Here is an 18,378-nt window from a genome sequence, read left to right on the forward strand (position 1 = left end):
TTGAATATTGGCTTTTAACCCCTGGTATCGCAGGGACTCCATCACAGCTGTTTACTGACTTTGGAGTCAGTGAGTCGAGAGAAAAAGAGGTAGAGAGGAGAAAAAGAGAGGAGAAAAGGAGAAATGAAGATGTTTAGAGAAGCTTATCTGATATTCTACAACTTGACCTTGACACACAGCTAGGGATGCACCGATCTGACTTTTTCAGTCCCGGTCGATACCAAGTAGCGATCTGATACCAGTGTTTCATTAATAAGACGTATGCCTCACTGTGTGGAAGATTCTTTTATGTGTAAGACAACATCAGGCTTGACTTAAACACTGCTTTCTTAACTTTGTAAAATACAAAATGTAACAAATAAATACAAAATAATAATAAGATATAAAATAATACATTTTGGTATCGGTGCCTCCCGCAGCATTGCAAGAAAGGCACAATCGCCAGGCTGTTCTCATACACCGTTTAAAACTACAAAAAGTAATGCACTGTAATTCATTTAAATAACACAAAATCATTTTATATTTAATCCACATAATCGTGAACCAGAACAGAGCGACAAACGCCACGTTGGGAGGAGGTCAGGGTGGATGAGTGGATCCAAAAACACCACACTTTTGCCCAGGAGGCCGGTGTCCGTGTCCCGTGTGAAACCAAAAGTCAACGTTGATTTATTTGTCACATAACTTCCGTACTTAAGCAACGACACTTCCGTAATTATTTTAAGCCAAACAACAATCTTTTCCTAATCCTAACCAAGTTGTTTATTTGCCTAAAACTAACCAAGTTTCTTCCTGTGAAGACAGACGTTTATTTTGAAAAGACAGTATGCCTATAATAAGCAGAAATTGACAAGTGTAACAAGACATTCGTAGGAGAAAGCACAAAAAATGAGGAATAACTTTTCATAAAATATCATACAAACCGTTGAGGTATGAGGATACGTTGCAATTGCACATAGCAAGTATTGCAGTTTGACTGGCTGGCTGGGAGTCAAACATACACTTGAGCAAGGCAATGAAGCTGAAAATATCTGCCATGCACCTGCACATTGTGTCAGACTGGCTGCAGCTCCCAGATATGAATTCACTCAGCATAAAAAATACAACATACATTTAAAGGATAAGACTGGTGTTATTGTGTTGTTAGCAAATCCCATGAAGACACCAGAACCAACAATGTTCTAGTCAGAGTATCATTGCTGCCATTTACCATTAGCTAATGAGTTAATGTAGCACAATGAGATGTTGTACGTTGCTACTCATATAAGTGCCAACATTTCTGATTTGTGTCCACCTTAAGTGACGTAAGACTGCGTGACCTATAGTTTTATCGAGGCTGTTGTGGGTGTGGACAGAGGCCTTTTGCAAGCTGTTTGATTCTGACTAACATTGTCAACTCTGATCAGTTGTACGTGGTGTTTTACAAAAGGCACCAAAAGTATATTCAGATATTGAAAGCCTATGTTTAATTGGGTATCAGGACTCATTTAAGTCAGTAAATCATAATGTGTGGAATACCATCATGCAGCCTCTGGTGTTCTTTCTTTGTATAACAATGCCTTCTTTGTTGCATTGTTCTGGTAAAACAGTAGCAAACATGAAAAAGCAACAATTGTCTGCCAAATCCCTGTTAGCTAGAGGGGTATCCGAGTGGTGGAAACTTCAGAGACATCCCAAAATACAAACAAAAAAAGACAGCATTATCCAATTGTCTGACAACACCGGAGCCATTCGGTCCCAGCAGAACGTGGCGCGGCGCATTAAAATATTAACAATGGTGTAAAACAGCAGCGGTACGCCACCCCTCGTTCCTTGAGCGTCACTTAAATAACAATTGCTTTGGCAATTACTAACTCTGGAACATGATCCGAGGGAAATGCGTTCATGCTTTTGGTTGCTCCCCGGGGCGAACAGACGCTGCACATTTAATAACACGCATCCAAATAGCGAGAGTCGTGGAAGAGCAGCCGGAATCCGAGCAGATGTCTACGGGGTCCAGACAGCATGTGAGATGTTAGGAAGCAGAGGAGTGCTGTGACTTTCCGGTATATGCTGGATATTGTGCATGTGTTTCTTTCCAGGGGTCGATACTCCTTATATAACCTTGGGTCTGTTACGTTGAGTGGATGAACATTTTGTCTCTTCATTTCTTGGTGCACTCTCCTCCCCTAAAACCTGTCTCATCGTCTTTTATATCAGTTAGCACTCCCTTGAATTATTTTTACACCCGTCACTGAAATTACCTTCTGGTATTCATCTGGTACTCACAATATGTGGAAGTGGAAGCAGCAGTAACTATGCTGAAAGGTAGAGTTTCCAGTTAAATAAAAAAGTTAGTTTTTCCTTTAATCAAAATGCAATACAATCTGTAATCTCTCTATTTTCTGTGATAGCTCTCCCCCCATACGGTTGCTCAGGGTTTCCCCCAGGAAATATGTTAGCAGAGGTGGCTCGTGCACAATGTGATCAATCAATTACTGTTATCTCATGAGCTGAGGCTGACACATCTTGTCTCCAGATCAATTTAGCTCCCATATGACGGTCTAAGCTGTTGCTCATCTTATTACACGTATGGCTTTTGCGGTGCGATCTCGTGCCTGGCCTCGTTTTTCACTGACAGTTCATTTTATTTTCTAAACAGTGCCGTCATTTGGTCTCATGTTATGAAAGCAGCTTTTATTTCAGGCGAGGAGACCAACCTTGGTTATAAAATGCTCCAAAAAGCTCTGCTGTTGAACAATACGGCAGTCCTTAAAAGACACCGTTGCTCTTAAAATTACAGACATGACATTTACTCTTAATGTTTTTCAGTAAATCCTTTAAATGTGTTTCCATCACTGTAGCTGAAGATATCATAACCTCATATCTGTTGATTATAGCGGAGTTGTTTTACCTCTCCATCCCCTCACGGCGCAGTGGGTCAGTGGTCCGTTGTAATGTCACGCGGTGGTCCCCCCGGTTGCCGAGCAATCGATTACATGCAGCAGCAGTGGTTGCCGGGGGCGACAGGCGGAACAGTCAAGGTTGCTAGGTAGCAGATAAGAACACAGGCTCTCATTAATTGCCTTCTGCCGGTCGTGGCAAAGAAAGTACAGAATGGTGGATGTTGCAGTGGAATTCAGACACACACACACACACACACGTAATAATTCAATGACCCTTCTACACCAGCATCTATCAATTGAACAACATGAGAGGAAGGCTCCGTATGGAGATAGAGAGGGAGAGACAGGACGACAATAGGGGGAGGTTACATAGAAAGATTGAAAAATAATAGAGATCCATAACACAAAATAACTTGTTTATTTTTATTGAGGTAAAAGTAGTGGACCAGGTGGCAACCTCCAGTTCTGAAAAGTGAAGCCGATGCGGAAGTGCCTTAAACCTGCATTCTTCCTAACAGCCAGCAGGGGGCGACTCCTCTGGTTGCAAAAAGAAGTGTGATTGTATAGAAGTCTATGAGGAAATGAGCCTACTTCTCACTTGATTTATTACCTCAGTAAACATTGTAAACATGAGTTTATGGTCTCAATCTCTAGTTTCAAGTCTTCTTCAATACAGCATGATGTTCATTTAGTAAATTATGGTCCCATTTAGAGTCAGATAGACCATAAAGCAGGGGATGCTTGAGGGTGGGGCTACCTTGTGGTTGACAGGTCGCTACCACGGCGGGAGTTGTCCGTGTTTTGGTCTTACAACTTTAACCCTTTCACAGTGTGTTTTCAGCTCATTAAAGATAATTGTAACATTTTGGTCACCTAAAAATGTCTTATTCAGCGTTCGGTTGTACTTAACTCCATCCTCTCGTGTCACTTCTGGTTGCAAAAAAACAGGATGGCGACGGCCAAAAACTTCTTACATACAGTCTATGACTAGGACAAAAGTGTGATGCAACCCCACGCCCTTTACTTCTACCAGACATGTAGAGCACTTTCATAATAATAATAATAATATGGACAATGCTTTAAAACAGTATATGAGCCACAGTAGGAGGATCTGATCTGAGATTATCTTCTGCCTGTCTGGTGTCGACCTGCCCGGACAGCCAAGAAAATGTCAGACCAGAACCTCAACGATGCGAACATCAAACATCTCATGCCCTGGGGGAGTCCTGTCTTATCGAAATCTGTTTCCGAGCGATGAAATGTGAACATCATTATTTTTACAGTTGAAGGCTAATTCGGACGATTTTCTAGTAAAATGGAAAGCCTCAAGGCAGTGATGTCATTCCCCATCAGCTGTGGTCAGACACATAATCTTCATGCTTCTCTGAAAACCGAGCTTCTGATCGTTTTGATTTGATAAAACGAGTCTCCGTGTTCGTGTGCTGTGCTCGCTTTCATCAAAGCTGTGCTTTGAAAAACAACGCAACACCGCTGCCACTGCTTTTTGTTTGTACAGGGCTCTAATTTAACGAGCTACTTCATTGAACAAGCAACGGTATACATCATAATGTGAAAGGCAGCCTGATTAAACGGGCAACTGTCTTTTTTTACAACCCTCTAATGTATAAACCTGCCTGATTAAACACAAAGCAATATACTGGCAATGCTCTCATGCATAACCCACCTGATTAAAAGTGGAACACTGTACACCTGTCTTCAGGCGTCAGTTATCTGAGCTTGTCTTGTTGTCCTGAGTCTATACCCCCGTCTCACCCTGACAACTAAGATGCTCTCGAGTTTGTTGAAAATGAATCATCGGTTCATGGCCGTCACGTTGCTTATTAAAGACACAGTCGTCTCGCACGGCCCAGCGTTACTTTGATAAAAGCTCAATAAAACCTTTTAGCTTGAGCTCGGAGGGAAGACGTTAAGCTCCCAAGACTGTTCTTGGCTAACAGAGGGGGACAGCAGAGCGAGCACGTATAGTGTGAGAACGTTGTGTACCAATATACACCAGCAAGGTCTTGCTTGAGCTATGCTGTTAAATACTTCAAGGCCCGCTGTCTCTCTGCCTATCTCACTCCCTCAACTTGATTAAATCTGCTCACTTTATTTGCAGCAGTTACTGTTTCAGAGTCTGTGATGCCAGGCTTCACTGGAGGATGAGAAGGAAATGTGAATATTGGAGTAAAACATAGGGAGATGTGTCGAAGGGCTTGGGAGAGGGAAATGAAAGGACAGGATCCACAGATACTGTTGGAAGAGGAAGACGTAGAGAGAAGAAGTATTTATATTGAAACCCAGATGGTGAAAGAAAGAAGGGTTAGGGTGAGGGTACAGAACTTCAGCTGATGGAAGGTTAAGAGCTAGACAAGGAAATAAAAAGAAGCTGAAATAAAAAGGGAAAGTAAAGAAGAGATAAACCAAAGCATGACCAAGACTTAAAACCAGGTTAGGCTCTAAACTCGGAACTCGTGTCGTGACTTGGGCGAACTCGTTGGGTTGTTCGTAAAGTTCCAAAACTGTCAGACGTAACCCCTCCGATTGTTTCTCGAAGGCGAGAGGGGATCTCAGATGCTGTTTGATGTACTGACAAGCTATAGCCGCGTTTCCATTCACATATATCGCATTAGAAAAGTTGCAAATTGGCAGATTACAGCCATGCATAAAGCGCCAACTTCTGAGAAAACGACGCTGTAGCCGAGTTTATTCGCTCCAAAACAGTTATAAATCAAAAAGAGCCTAATTTTCATTTTCTTTTTTTTGCGACATTTCAAAAGTTTGCTTAAAATTTGCTTGACAATTGAAGGGAAACAAGGCTAATGATGCATTCACACTTTACATGTTTGGAGATTTGTTTTAACTAATTTTAAATAATGCTATTCAAATTCAGTTGCCACCCAGTGCCAGCACGCAGAAACTAAGAGCAACCGAGTTGAGGAGGACAGAATGATTGCAAAGGAAGATACTGAAAGAGCAGCATTAGTCAGGGCTGCATGCTTGGAAATGTCTCTTCTATGATAAGGGAGGCAGAGGGTGGATGAAGGGATCGGGCAAATAAAAACCAGAAAGAGGAGATGACTTAACGGATATCCTGTTGGATATCTGTTTAGAGATGATTACAGACAGGCAGTAAGCGAACAGAGGGTTATGGAAAGCTGCAACAACAAAGACTGACGATCCTGTTTTTATAACTTGTGAGCAAGAAGATAGCAGAGCAAAGAAATGTACAATATACAAATGTAAGGAACAAGAGTGAAAGCAGAGTAGAGGAGGATTGGTGGCTGAGGAGCACACCGTGAACTATAGATATTGTGAGAGTGACAGACAGGCGATTTCCCCGGATATCCCTTATCACTGCTGTCATTCCCTTTGGATAGCCTACGACTACAGAGATTGAAACATTCAAGTATGTGTGACACTTTCATATAAATCAATGTCCATTTTGCTGTTCTCTATCTACACAAAGGTTATGAAAGCCAGTTCTGTTTGGGCTTTTTTCTGTGGATAAATGGGTAATCTGCCATAAAGGGTGTTGAGTTGAAGTTTTCTGGCAGCTGTAAGAAAAGGAAAGAGAACCGCAGACAGAACGTCAAAATCCTGGATAGAAAACGTACATACAAGTGACGGCTTGATGGCTCATCAGTCACTGGCTGCATTGGGTAGTGTTTCATCATCTGACATCCGTAGCACACACAGAATGTATCGTAGGCTACATTCAGACTGCAGGCAAGTTCCAATTTGTTTTCGCAAATCAGATCTACTGTCTGTTATTTGCAAGTGATCAGATTGGACTTGTGTGTCCAGACGTCCCCGACCTATCTGCATGGGCTCTTTTGGTAGCAACTTTGGTGGCAGAAACTGCGCAGCTTCACTGGTGACGCAGCTTTCCAACGCGGAAGCATTCAAAACAATTGCGCTGTCAAGTCACAGTGCAGAACTCCTACATTACAGAGTTTGTCTGTTGACGGAGGAGTTCTGCACCGCCTTACCGCGCTAGGCTGGTATACATTGCAATGTTAGGGGAAAGTGAAAATGCCAGCAGAAAATGTATTTTGGTATCCGTCCACGGACTGTTGTTCTCCCCCATGCGTGCTTTGCTTGTAGTAAAATGGGTTCTGCTCTGATTTTAGCAGCCAGAGCGTCTGTAGAAATCAAATTAGAATCAAATTTCAAACCACCTCAAATGTGGTTTGGATCCAAATCGCATTTCATGCAGTTTTTTTGCCGTCAAGAACTTTTAAAATCAATCTGGATACAATGTGGACATGCCGAAAAAACTGATTTGGGTTGGCAGTCTGACAAGACCTTCGACAAAAGTAGACGAGGTACAGTAGCTGTAGGATGATCCTGAGAGCAAATGTTTTTTTTTTGGAGACGGTGGTGTGTTCTGACAAGTTGACATAAATCAATCCGCAAAGTAGCCTTGAGTTGTGTTGCCCTTCATGATGTCATAGGAGTCTACCCATATCACAAGAATGACATCATTGGTTGTCTGTTTGAACGTTTGAAACAACCTATGTATACATTTTCCCATGTCACATGACCTCTTCTGGTCGTGTAAATAACTGTTGTGTGCAGTCAGTGGGGCGAAGCTAGCAGAAAATACTGTAGGCTATTTTATATTTATATTTCTACATGTGTTGAATACAGAACACATGTAGAAGTGAAGGAGTTCAAGTACCTCGAGGTCTTGTTCGTGAGTGAGGGGAAGATGGAACGTGAGATTGGCCGGAGAATCGGAGTAGCGGGGGCAGTATTGCATTCGCTTTACCGCACCGTTGTGACGAAAAGAAAGCTAAGCCAGAAGGCAAAGCTCTCGATCTACCGGTCAATCTTCGTTCTTACTCTCACCTATGGTCATGAGGGCTGGGTAGATCAGCTGCTCAGCAGCTCAATCAAGGAAAGTGCAGACAGGTTCGCCTCATTACATCCTGCTGGACTCTGTTAAGATGTAGGATGATATAGGTGAGATAGTCCTGCAGTAAAGGACACTATATAACGGTTGGTGGGCTCATTGGTATGTGTGAGTGCCCCTAGATAGATTGGGATGTCAGCAGTAACTTAGAGATCTTGTATTAATGGTCTGTTCATTATTCTGTGTGCATTTGAATGCTTGCTCGGTTTAGCTCACCCTTTACTTACCTGGTCAGGTGGTAGGTTCCAGTTAGGAGTGAGGCTGAGAAGATAACATCCCATTCACTGGAGTAAGAGGAGGGAAAAAGGAGTTGGCAGCTTGCTGTGAGGCTGTAGCTTGCTTTTGTTTGGTGTGTCTTTTGCTTCAGTTTAAATGTAGTTTCATTGAATCTCCCGGGTTGCTCTGTTTCAGTGAACTTTTTCTTAATAAATGCCACTTTTTTGCACTACTCCTGCTTATCAACCTGGTTCTTCAACATCCCTTTTTAAAGTAATCCAGTGCCACATCCCTTTACATGGGGTTGGCGGCGCTACACGTTGTAAAAATAAAAGACATTACTCTGATTTCATAGATTAATCCTTTAAATTGAGTCCCACTGCAGAGTAGGAGGAGAGACACACTGTCATAGATATGGATAGACAGGAAAGGAGGCATCCAAGAATCCCAAAAAGGAAAAGCGTGTAACGTATTATGAAATATGATAGAGGCAGCTTGTCGTGCTCCAGGCAGAATAGTACACTTAGCATGCAGAGAGGTGGTGGGTGAAGGCGGAGAGAGAGAGAGAAAGAGAGAGAGAGAGAGCACGGGACAGTTATTTGGAGACAGATGGAATGAGATTTTCCTGAAACGATTTGGAGCACTGCTTGGACGATCAACCTCCGCCATTTTTATCTCTCCCCCTTTTTATCAATGCATGTCCCATCTCTCTCTCTCCTCGTCTCCATCACTCTCTCTCGCTGCCTCCCTCCCATTTCTCCCCTCCTGGCTACTCCCACCGCCCTCACCCACAATCCCCCTCCCCTCCCTCTTTTGCAGCTGAAATTGACACCACGTTCCTGGAGTTTCATACGAATGTGCCTGGCATCTCTGAGGGGATGACGAACCGTCAGTGTGTGTGTGTGTGTGTGTGTGCGTGCGTGCGTGCGTGCGTGCGTGCGTGCGTGTGCTGGTCTTTTACGGCAACATAAACCGACACATTTCCATGTGCTAATTTACGAGTGCAAACAAAATAATATAGTGCCATGTGCTCTTTATTGCCTGTGCACAGGTAGCACGTTAGTTAGTCCTTTAAAGTGTAGAACGTCATGGAGGGAGGTACTGTACGTGTTTATGTGTGTGAATCCATTCCTACTTTCCTCCTTCTTACGAGCGTGTGTGGGCGTTTCAGTTGATCAATGATCCTCCCCTCCATCCTGACACGGGGCTTGTTTTGAGAGCCACTTATCCTGATTGGACTAAATGAACAGAGAGAGAGAGGGTGGGATAGAGGGAGGAGAGGAGCTAGGGAGAATGAACACTGATAAAACCGCAGGGCGGCGTGCTGTGGACTGCGGGCCGATCCATCAATAGAGGTTGTTAAGAGGCAGGAGAGAGACGGCAGAGTGATGTCTTCAAAACACGATGCAAACACACTCCATGAGACACGCACAGACACACTGAAGGTTTTACAAACTTGGGATTTACACAGTGACACCGCTCGAGTCCCCCAACATAAACAACAAAACCCTGTCACCTGTCAATGAATGCCTTCTAAAGCCACCCATCAATCCTTTTTCTTCTGCTTATCGGGGCCGGGTTGCGGGGGCAGCAGGCTTAGCAGGGAATTCCAGAAGTCCCTATCCTCGGCAACATTTTCTAGCTCTTCCTGGAGGACCCCGAGGCGTTCCCAGGCCAGACCAGATATATAATCTCTCCAGCGTGTTGTAGATCTACCCTGGGGCCTCTTACCAGTTGGCCGTGCCTGGAAAACCTCTAAAGGGAGGTGTCCAGGAGGCATCCTGATCAGATGTTGAACCACTTCAGCTGGCCCCTTTTTGACACGAAGGAGCAGCGGCTCTACTCCGAGCTCCCTCCGGATGTCTGAACTCCTCACCCTCTCTCTAAGGCTGAACCCAGCCACCCGACGAAAGAAACTCATTTCAGACGCTTGTATCCGTGATCTCATTCTTTCAGTCCCTACCCAAAGCTCCTGACGATATATAGGTGAGGGTTGGAACATAGATGGAGCGGTAAATCGAGAGCTTTGCCTTTCGGCTCAGCTCCATGGCCTCAGACTTGGAGGTACTGACCCTCATCCAAAGCGTGAGTGTATTTTCCTCATGTAAAACTGTCAGCCCAGTCTTACCAAATGGCGTGTAAATGATGCTCTTTGTTGTAAGTCATTTTGTGTGCAATAACAACACCTTTGTTGCTTTTGCCGTATCCTGTTTACGCCATCTGCACTAACTGCAATGCAAATGCATCCGCGTAAATATGCTAAGCTCAGAGCTAGTGACGTAGAATAAAAAGAGAGAGAATAACTGCATGCAATTGGCGGGAGGTTGGTGGGTCCAACAAATACAGGACTTTCAACCAAGAGACCAGTGTTCCTGTTCGTCCCAAAGTGTTGTGAGTTATTTTGAAGTTATGTTAGTGACGTTTGTGACGTGTTTTTTCATACGCATGTTCCGTTGTTTCCATATGTATTTGACTCAGTTGATGATTTTCCTAAGCCTAAGTGGTTTTGTTGCCTAAACATAACCGCAAACCGTTTCACATTAACATCAATGGCATTAAATGACAACGCGAACCTAAATGAGACGAAAAAAACTTAAAATGCGTCATCATGACTCTGGGAATGTCCTTTGTCCTTGTTGAGCTATTCATTTATACGCCTTCCCATGAGATCAGGTTCCAATTTGTACAACATCTTTCAACACACAGGCATTACAGTTGGTTTGCTTTGAGTTGCCTCGACTATACAAATTCGAAGCTGAGATGACAATGATATTTTCTGAAGGTACCTGAATGTCACTGTTTATTGACAGAACACTGTGCTTTTAATTTGCTGTGCCATGTGCCAATATAATAACAGACACAGTGAGATATATATATACCGACATGGTAAAAACACGGCACCTGGAAAAACAGAGAAGGGAAGTTCAGGATAAACAAAGTAAAGTGAACTAAACACATATCTTGCACATCTACTGTCTAGAGCTACAAGCATTGAATTGCAAAATCAAATTAAATTGGCCCGCTGTCTCAGTCATCATTAACAGTGTTATCGGCCACAGCTGTCGCTTGTTAGCATGTGATGTCCCTCAGCTCTCCTTTGGGATCACAATGTATCCTCGTCGTTAGCTCTGCCACTGACGTCGCACTGTAGCGATGTGACAGTACATCGGAAAAAAACACGTGTGTCTGCAAAAGTTCACAAACCCAAAGGTGAACGTTGGCTTACTGCACAAAATAAACGTGAAATTGTGAGAGGAAGTATGAAATTGGGAACGCAGCAGAGATGAGAGGGCGTGACATCTTTAGGTTAAACAGTTTAGGTGTATCAATCAGAATAGAAAAGAAAATGTTATAGCTTTTTACACAAGTGGTTTCAGGACAACAAGCAGCGGTTATGAGTTGAAATATTGAGTCTAAAAATATAGAAAAATGTATCAATTTATATTTTTCTTTTGAGAAAGAAAGAAGCTTCATCAAATAATAAATGCAGCTACACAATCTCAGAGGAGAGACAAATTATAGGTTCCATTTCATGTGTGCGCTGGTTTAGAAGCAAAAGATTGGCCTGGGAAAATCTTCCTAATAGTCTTGATTGGTTTAAGATTTACACATTAAGATTCTCACCACTGCACAGATGTGACTCAGCGCTCCCACGGCCACTTTGCATCTTGCACGTCTTTATAACCAGACGTTATTTAACACAAAACGACACACTGTTCAATGGTTTCTATCTCCACAGTTACAGTAGATTCCTCTTCAGAAGAAAAATACTTAAACGCTTCTCAGAACGTAATCACATAATTGTGTTTCATGAGCTTTGTGTATGACCTTAATCACAGAAGCCTAATCAGACCTCTTAGCCCACATCTCCAGCTGTTGCCATGGCGATGGCCCAGGTGGCACGCTTGGTGGACTCCAAATCCGCCACATTTTCTCACGCTGCTGAGACATCGTCCCCATCTCAATTAGTGGCCAACAATAGTCTCTCTGAAGTGATAATTTGCCGAACGAGCCAATAAACACATTTGCCGCCCTTCGTCTTAGGGGAGGATCGTCTCTCCCTGCCAGCTATTCGCAGCTAATTCTGCTTTTGAGTGACCAAGATAGACGTTGGCTCTCCCCTGCGCCGTTCTCCAGCAGTGTCACGCTCCAGCCGTCCTCTCGTCCTCCCCCTCATTTCCTCCCTTGTACTTTTTGGCTTTGCTTGCACTCCATTTCTGTTCCTTCATCTTCAGCTGTGGAAATCACTGCCAATGTACTGCATTGGCATTTTAAACACAAGAAATTTAATATTTCAATTTAATATTCCTGCTTTCAGAATTTTCAATTTTCATTTTCAAAGTCACGCATGGAAGAAGCTCACTATTGTACATTTTTTTTGTCATTTTAAGAGATGTAGTTGGTAAATTTGAACTTCCAGAAACCTGAAGTTGTGCTAAGTGGCGTGCACAACAGACTTTATACAGCCATCCTCCCCCCAAAAATAATGTTTGTATAGGTTGACTGTGCAAGCAGGTTATCTAGTGGCCGTAGTAATTATGACGGGATCAAAGGTGGAAGTAAGGTGACAGTATAAAGAGCGACAAAGTCCACGTAGATGGGAGATGGATGGGTCAACTTTGACTCAGTAGACCGCTGTTCGTGTCCTGTGTGAAACCAAAAGTCAAGTTGACTTATCTTGTTTTAAGTTGCATACTTAACTTACATCACATACTTAACTTACTTAACCTAAATTACGTAACAACATACTTATTTTAACCCAAGCCATGATCTTTTCCTAAACCCAACCAAGTAGTTTTGTTGCCTAACCCTAATCATGTAGTTTAACGTCAACCACGCGTCTAAACAGCAACCTTTTCACAATGTCGCTGTCACAATGTACTCTTTTTGGGAGTCATTGGCAAACGACCTATTCTGTTGAGGATGTGTTCTGCTTTTTAGTTTACCATCAATGAACTCATCTGTTTGTTTGACGAAGTTTATGTAGGCTGTTGAAAAAGTAGTGTTGGGTCTGCTTCCCAGCAAACGTCATGGTGAGAGCACAACAACAGATGAACTAAAGGTTATATGATTATGGATGGTGACACATCAATCCAATGACTGGTGTTACCTGATCAGGGAAGAAAAAGCTGAATGTCTTTCTGCATGAATTCATATTGACCACCTGAGAAGATAAATCAAGTCTTAAAGCTCAGTCAAGGTCGACTTGTTTTCCCTTACTGGACTATGTAGCACTGATGGTGCGGTAAGGGTCACCTGGACAGAATGATAAATGAGTAGCCTGTCACTCTGTTACACCACTTGGTTTGTTTGTAATAGCTCAGTGTGAACCCTACATGAACTAGAACTGAAAGGTAACAATGGATCTGTTCTTGTTTTTCTGTAGCCCTCAAGACCAAACTACCAAGTTCTTCTGCCTCAATAATAAATTAGGTTGTAATTGCCTTCCAAAATGAGCATTTTTTGATTTGCTGACCTCCTCCCTGTAGCTTTTTGCTGTGCTATAATAAAGTCACGCGGGACTATATACCGGTTTACAGCTACAAACACAGTATAAAAATCTTAAAGGACAGCCTAATAAGTGGCGTCTTTCTGCAGTGAAGTAGAACAGTTCATGTCAGTATTTCGGCAAAGCGGAGCACTTCTGTCATCATCTGTCCAGTTTCATGTCAACCCAGAAACTGAATGATTAAAGAAGTGACTGTACTCAACAATACACTCTACTTAACCACCATGCGTGTTTGATTGATCCTCTATCTTCCTTTCCTCCCTTCATCATTTGACATTCAGACGTCTTTCTTTTCTTTTAGTCTAATATGGTTTGAGCTGCTTGAACTGGGATGTGACTGGCAGATACAAAGGGGTGAGAGAGGGTCAACAGAGCAGAGAGAGAGAGAGAGAAGTAGATTCTTAATCACCCGAATGACGATGGTAGTGTGTTGTGTGTGTGTGTGTGTGTGTGGACGACGAGAGGCTATTACAGGCAATCACATTACATTAATGGTGTGCGTGTGTGGTTTGGCTTAATTGCCCTAATCATGATAACTGTATGTAACGTCATGTGAAAGCCATTTTCTCTTTTAGTCTGTGTGTGTGTGCCTGCAAGTGATGTAGTATATTGAGCGACCGTTATTGAACGTTATGTGGCATAATAATGAGTATAACAAGTGAGAAAGTCCACTAAGGGTGTGTGGAACGGGAGGTGTACGGGGTCAAGCAAACGCAGGACTTTCACCCGGGAGACTGCTGATCATGTCCGTAACGTTAGGTAAGAAAGTCTGCTAAGGATGGTTGTGATTTATTTATGCTAGTTGCGTTAAGTTCTGTTCTTATTAACACAAACCGTGATCTTTTTTTTTCGAATATTAACCAAGTAGTTTTGTTGCCTAAACTTTCTGCAAACGTGATACAAGGCGGATATGAAACTTATTTATTTTTGGTTCCGAAACAATGACATTCAACTTATCCTGTGGTTTGCAGAAACGAACAATGACAACTTTGGTTTTTTTTCTGGCGACTGGGCTGCATATGAGTGACATTAGTGTCAGACATCACACATACAGACATGCACCAGGTGAGAAAATAACAAAGTGCAGTGGTCTTGCGATGGGAGACGGATCAGTTAACTGCTCATTGTTGTCATGCAAAAGGAGATTGAGCTTCAAACACACACACACACACACTTCACATGCACACTCTACACGATGCCTTGTTGGCTGTTTGTCTGCCTTCATTAACATCAGAGTCCCCGTGAACACATTTAGCAGTGTTAACCATCCAACACATGGCCAGATGTTTTAGCTGTTTGTTCATCCACTAAGGCTTTTAAAGTTGGGGGAGTGTTGACACGTTTAATGCTCGCAATGAGTCGAGTTAAAAAACAAAATACAGACTTTCCTTGACATCAGACAACGAAGGAACAACAGGTCAAATGTAACCATGACAGACATTTTTTATTGTTTTTTTTTTTAACATTTTACTTAAGTATACTGACGTTGGTCTGTCCATCCACCTGTCCATCATTTTTTCATAAAATTTACGAGAACAACAAACCAGCCATTAAACTCACTGCGGATATTCGTGATCCCCAGAAGATTAATCCTTTTGTTTCCGGTGTCTCTTACCCTTTCCTCTGATGCCATCATAATCACAAACTTTCCACCTGTAAATAAGAAATATCAAAGTGCAACAGGCACAGTCAGATGGGCAGATTGATATTAAATCCCCTGAGCACACCAATGCTCCCCAAAGGATGAACCCTGAAGAATTAGGACAATCCATGACTTTACTGCAAACAAAATATGTCATAATTGATAGATTGCGATTAAATTTGCTGATTACGGTCAAGCTCCCAAAGGGGGAAGACCTAAATGATTTCATCCCTTTCCTGTAAAAGCTCCCTCAGGTTAAACTAGGACAAAGTGGATGAATAGTAACCTCATCAGAATGCCGTTCATTATGTGCAGCATTTTCCTGCGGTTTAGTATGATGAACAAAGCAGCCTCCAGGGACCATTAGCGGGACGTTAAGTCTTGTTATAATATTATTTACAGTCGTAATCACTGCCTGCAGACGAGGAGCTCAATATCCAAATGTTGTGAAGCTTCTCTGTTACAACGCCGCTTCCTGTGATTCATATTTTAATATATTTCATGAACGCAGATGATTCAATCCTTGAAAACACAATTGTTTTGTCAGCAATGATTTCAATATCCAATGGTGCCATTTGTTGTGCAACATCATTATTGTCCAACATCTACAGTATATCAGCCACACACTCTCACAATCACAGTTTTATTTCTGTTTTTCAAATATACAAATCTGTCTTTGTAGAAAAAGATCAACCCAGAAACTCAACTAGATTTTTCTCTATCAATGAGCCCCAAACTAAAGAATATTGAAAATGCTGTGTTATGGATATATACACGCATGATTTACACAAACAAACAACTATCAGTCTTTATAATTTGTCTGATCAGCTAAAGATGTAACCTTTTGGGGTTTTTTTCTCTGTCACTGCCGCCCGATTTCGGACTCAAAACTGACCTGAATACTGTAGATACAGTCCAAATCTGCACCGCCAAAAATATGATAAATTCTGAAACCATTTCCGAAGATTATGATATGCACCTTCTGGCCTTTAGATGTTTGTCCTGCCCAATCAGTTGGCCAGGTTCATTCTGCTAACATCTGCTGTGTCTCTCATTCTGATGACTTTATGGAACTTTATGTCTTTATGACTCCCTGTCTGTTGTTCACTGCCGGCCACACCAACAGCAAATTTCCTCAAAATATCCTAAACCTTGTAAAAACCCAATTTCCCGCAATTGGAAAGAATGAAATTATTTCAACATCAAGAAAAGTTGTGTAGTGTTTCCCTTAATGTCCCTCTATTTTTATCCAATAGATAACGACAACAAAAAAACGATGCTCTATTGATAGTATTTGTGTTTCCATGCTTTTTTTTTTCTTCCTGTACTTTTCTCTTCCACTGCCTCATTTGTATAAATCCAGGGAGCAACAACACAGCTCATTAACATGCACTGCTACATCTACATAAAGCCGGTTATTAATCTGCCATACGTTATTAGTTTAGCTTGTTATGCGAAGCGACAGATCAGAGGGGAACCGTGACACTGCGGTGTGACATGCATGAAGATGGATGAAATTCAGACAATGAGCTGAAATGTGAATATCATGTCTTCACTGCACTCCCCTCCCCACACACACTCACAGACTGCTGTATTGTATTGTTCACACACCCGCATCAGCGGCGGTAGCTATTTCTATCCATGCTATGTTAATTTTTTGTTGACTGTTGTTTGTTTTATTTTGTGTACTTTGATCTATTTCTGGTGTGATTTTTACAGCAGTTTGGTTGCCTGTTCGGGGAGGCAGTGTGTAAACTAAAACGAAGACGGCAAACAAACAAGATAAATCTGTGAATTTTGTACAAACTGTAGGAACAAATGACTGTTTTTCTACTGAGCCTGTTAACTCTATATGTTTCTTTGGTGGAGGGTGAAGGGTGGGAAGAGAGGGATGGCGCTCTATGTGTCGAGGGTGGTGGTTGGGGGGGGGGGTTCGGGAACAAGGGATGAGTTTTTTCTGTAAAGCGGTCGGGGGACTGTGCAATGACTACTTGTAATTATTAAGAGAATCCAGAGTATAGAGGTGGAAAAAATGTCCCTTATGACAAATGAAATAAAGTGTTATATTTGCATGATTTCCTGTATTTTCCTCGAGCAGATATTTATTGTTGTGTATGCTGAGTCAATGTACGTCACATTAATAAGTGTTTACTTATGAAAATATGAAGAAAATACTGTCCCTTTCTTCTGTGAAAATACAGTTTCCTTAGCTCTTTTAAGACTAACTTAGCTGTTAGTGAATATTTCTGGTCGGATGCACTCTCCGTTGTCATGCTTTCGTTCCTGTCACGCTACCGCGGTATCTGATCTTTCATCAACAAATGTGATATCTTTGATAATCACAAACCATGCAGCACTCTTTCAAAGTATATTTATTCTCCGAGGTACTGGAAAAGCCTGTTCCTCTGAGCTTTCAAATAACACCCTAACAAATCCCCCCTTTCAACCTTCTCCCATGAGAGACAGATTTACATTTCTGAATCAAAGCTTCAAATGCCACCACCTCACAGAAAAACTCTAAATGCATTACACCAGACCTTTTCCCTTTTAAAAAAAGGCTGCCACTGGGGAGGAGTCCTTCCTCGACATCATTCAGCTCCTGCATCCTAAGTGGAACTGCAGTATACAAATTAGTCTGACAGTTTTTTTCTTGTGTTAAAAAAAGTCTAAAAATGCAAAGACAACCGTGGAAGGTGAAAGAGATGTCAGAACAAGCGGGTAATTAATTTGAAAGAGGAAGGACTCGTGAGGTTTCATTCCCATATGAGTATACAGTCAGTTTTTGTCAGTTTTTGTATGCCTTTCTATGTACAAAATAACAACTAGTGACAAATGGCTCATTCAGCTTTAAAAACACCATCAGAACATTGAGAGGCCGGTTGTTCAATGGAGATCTGCCGCGACCCCAAAAGAATATAAAAGACTAAATAAGCACAAAGTAGAATCTCTGGTACATGACCAGACTTTATAAGAAACAGCAGTGACGGTGTTCAGAGCAGTGGGCAAGCCATGGGTGGAGCTAACTGACGCACATTTAACTTTTGATTAAAATGTTTTTTTCAAAAATGACTTACAATAGCCATGCTATTTGTGATATCACTTGAGGGGGAAGAGAGTGACAGAAAAAAAATAAAAGATGTACAAACTTAGACAAACAATAAGACAAGCCTAAATATGATACAGAAAAGTATCACTAAGGTGCAAAAGT

General features: G+C 42.0%; 2 long non-coding RNA genes across 2 annotated transcripts in view; one reads left to right on the top strand and one right to left on the bottom strand.

Moving 5' to 3' along the window:
* Positions 1 to 18,378, top strand: part of LOC119485161 — a 569,585-nt gene that overhangs the window by 239,415 nt on the left and 311,792 nt on the right. The gene's annotated exons all lie outside the window — the stretch shown is intronic.
* LOC119485160 overlaps positions 14,717 to 18,378 on the bottom strand; it is a 60,030-nt gene continuing 56,368 nt past the window's right edge. The window contains exon 5 of the long non-coding RNA XR_005206200.1: positions 14,717 to 14,727. This is a non-coding gene — a long non-coding RNA (uncharacterized LOC119485160). The remainder of the gene's footprint in view (positions 14,728 to 18,378) is intronic.

This window comes from Sebastes umbrosus, chromosome 3 (genome assembly GCF_015220745.1).
Source record: "Sebastes umbrosus isolate fSebUmb1 chromosome 3, fSebUmb1.pri, whole genome shotgun sequence".
In the NCBI taxonomy this organism is placed as follows: Eukaryota; Metazoa; Chordata; class Actinopteri; order Perciformes; family Sebastidae; genus Sebastes; species Sebastes umbrosus.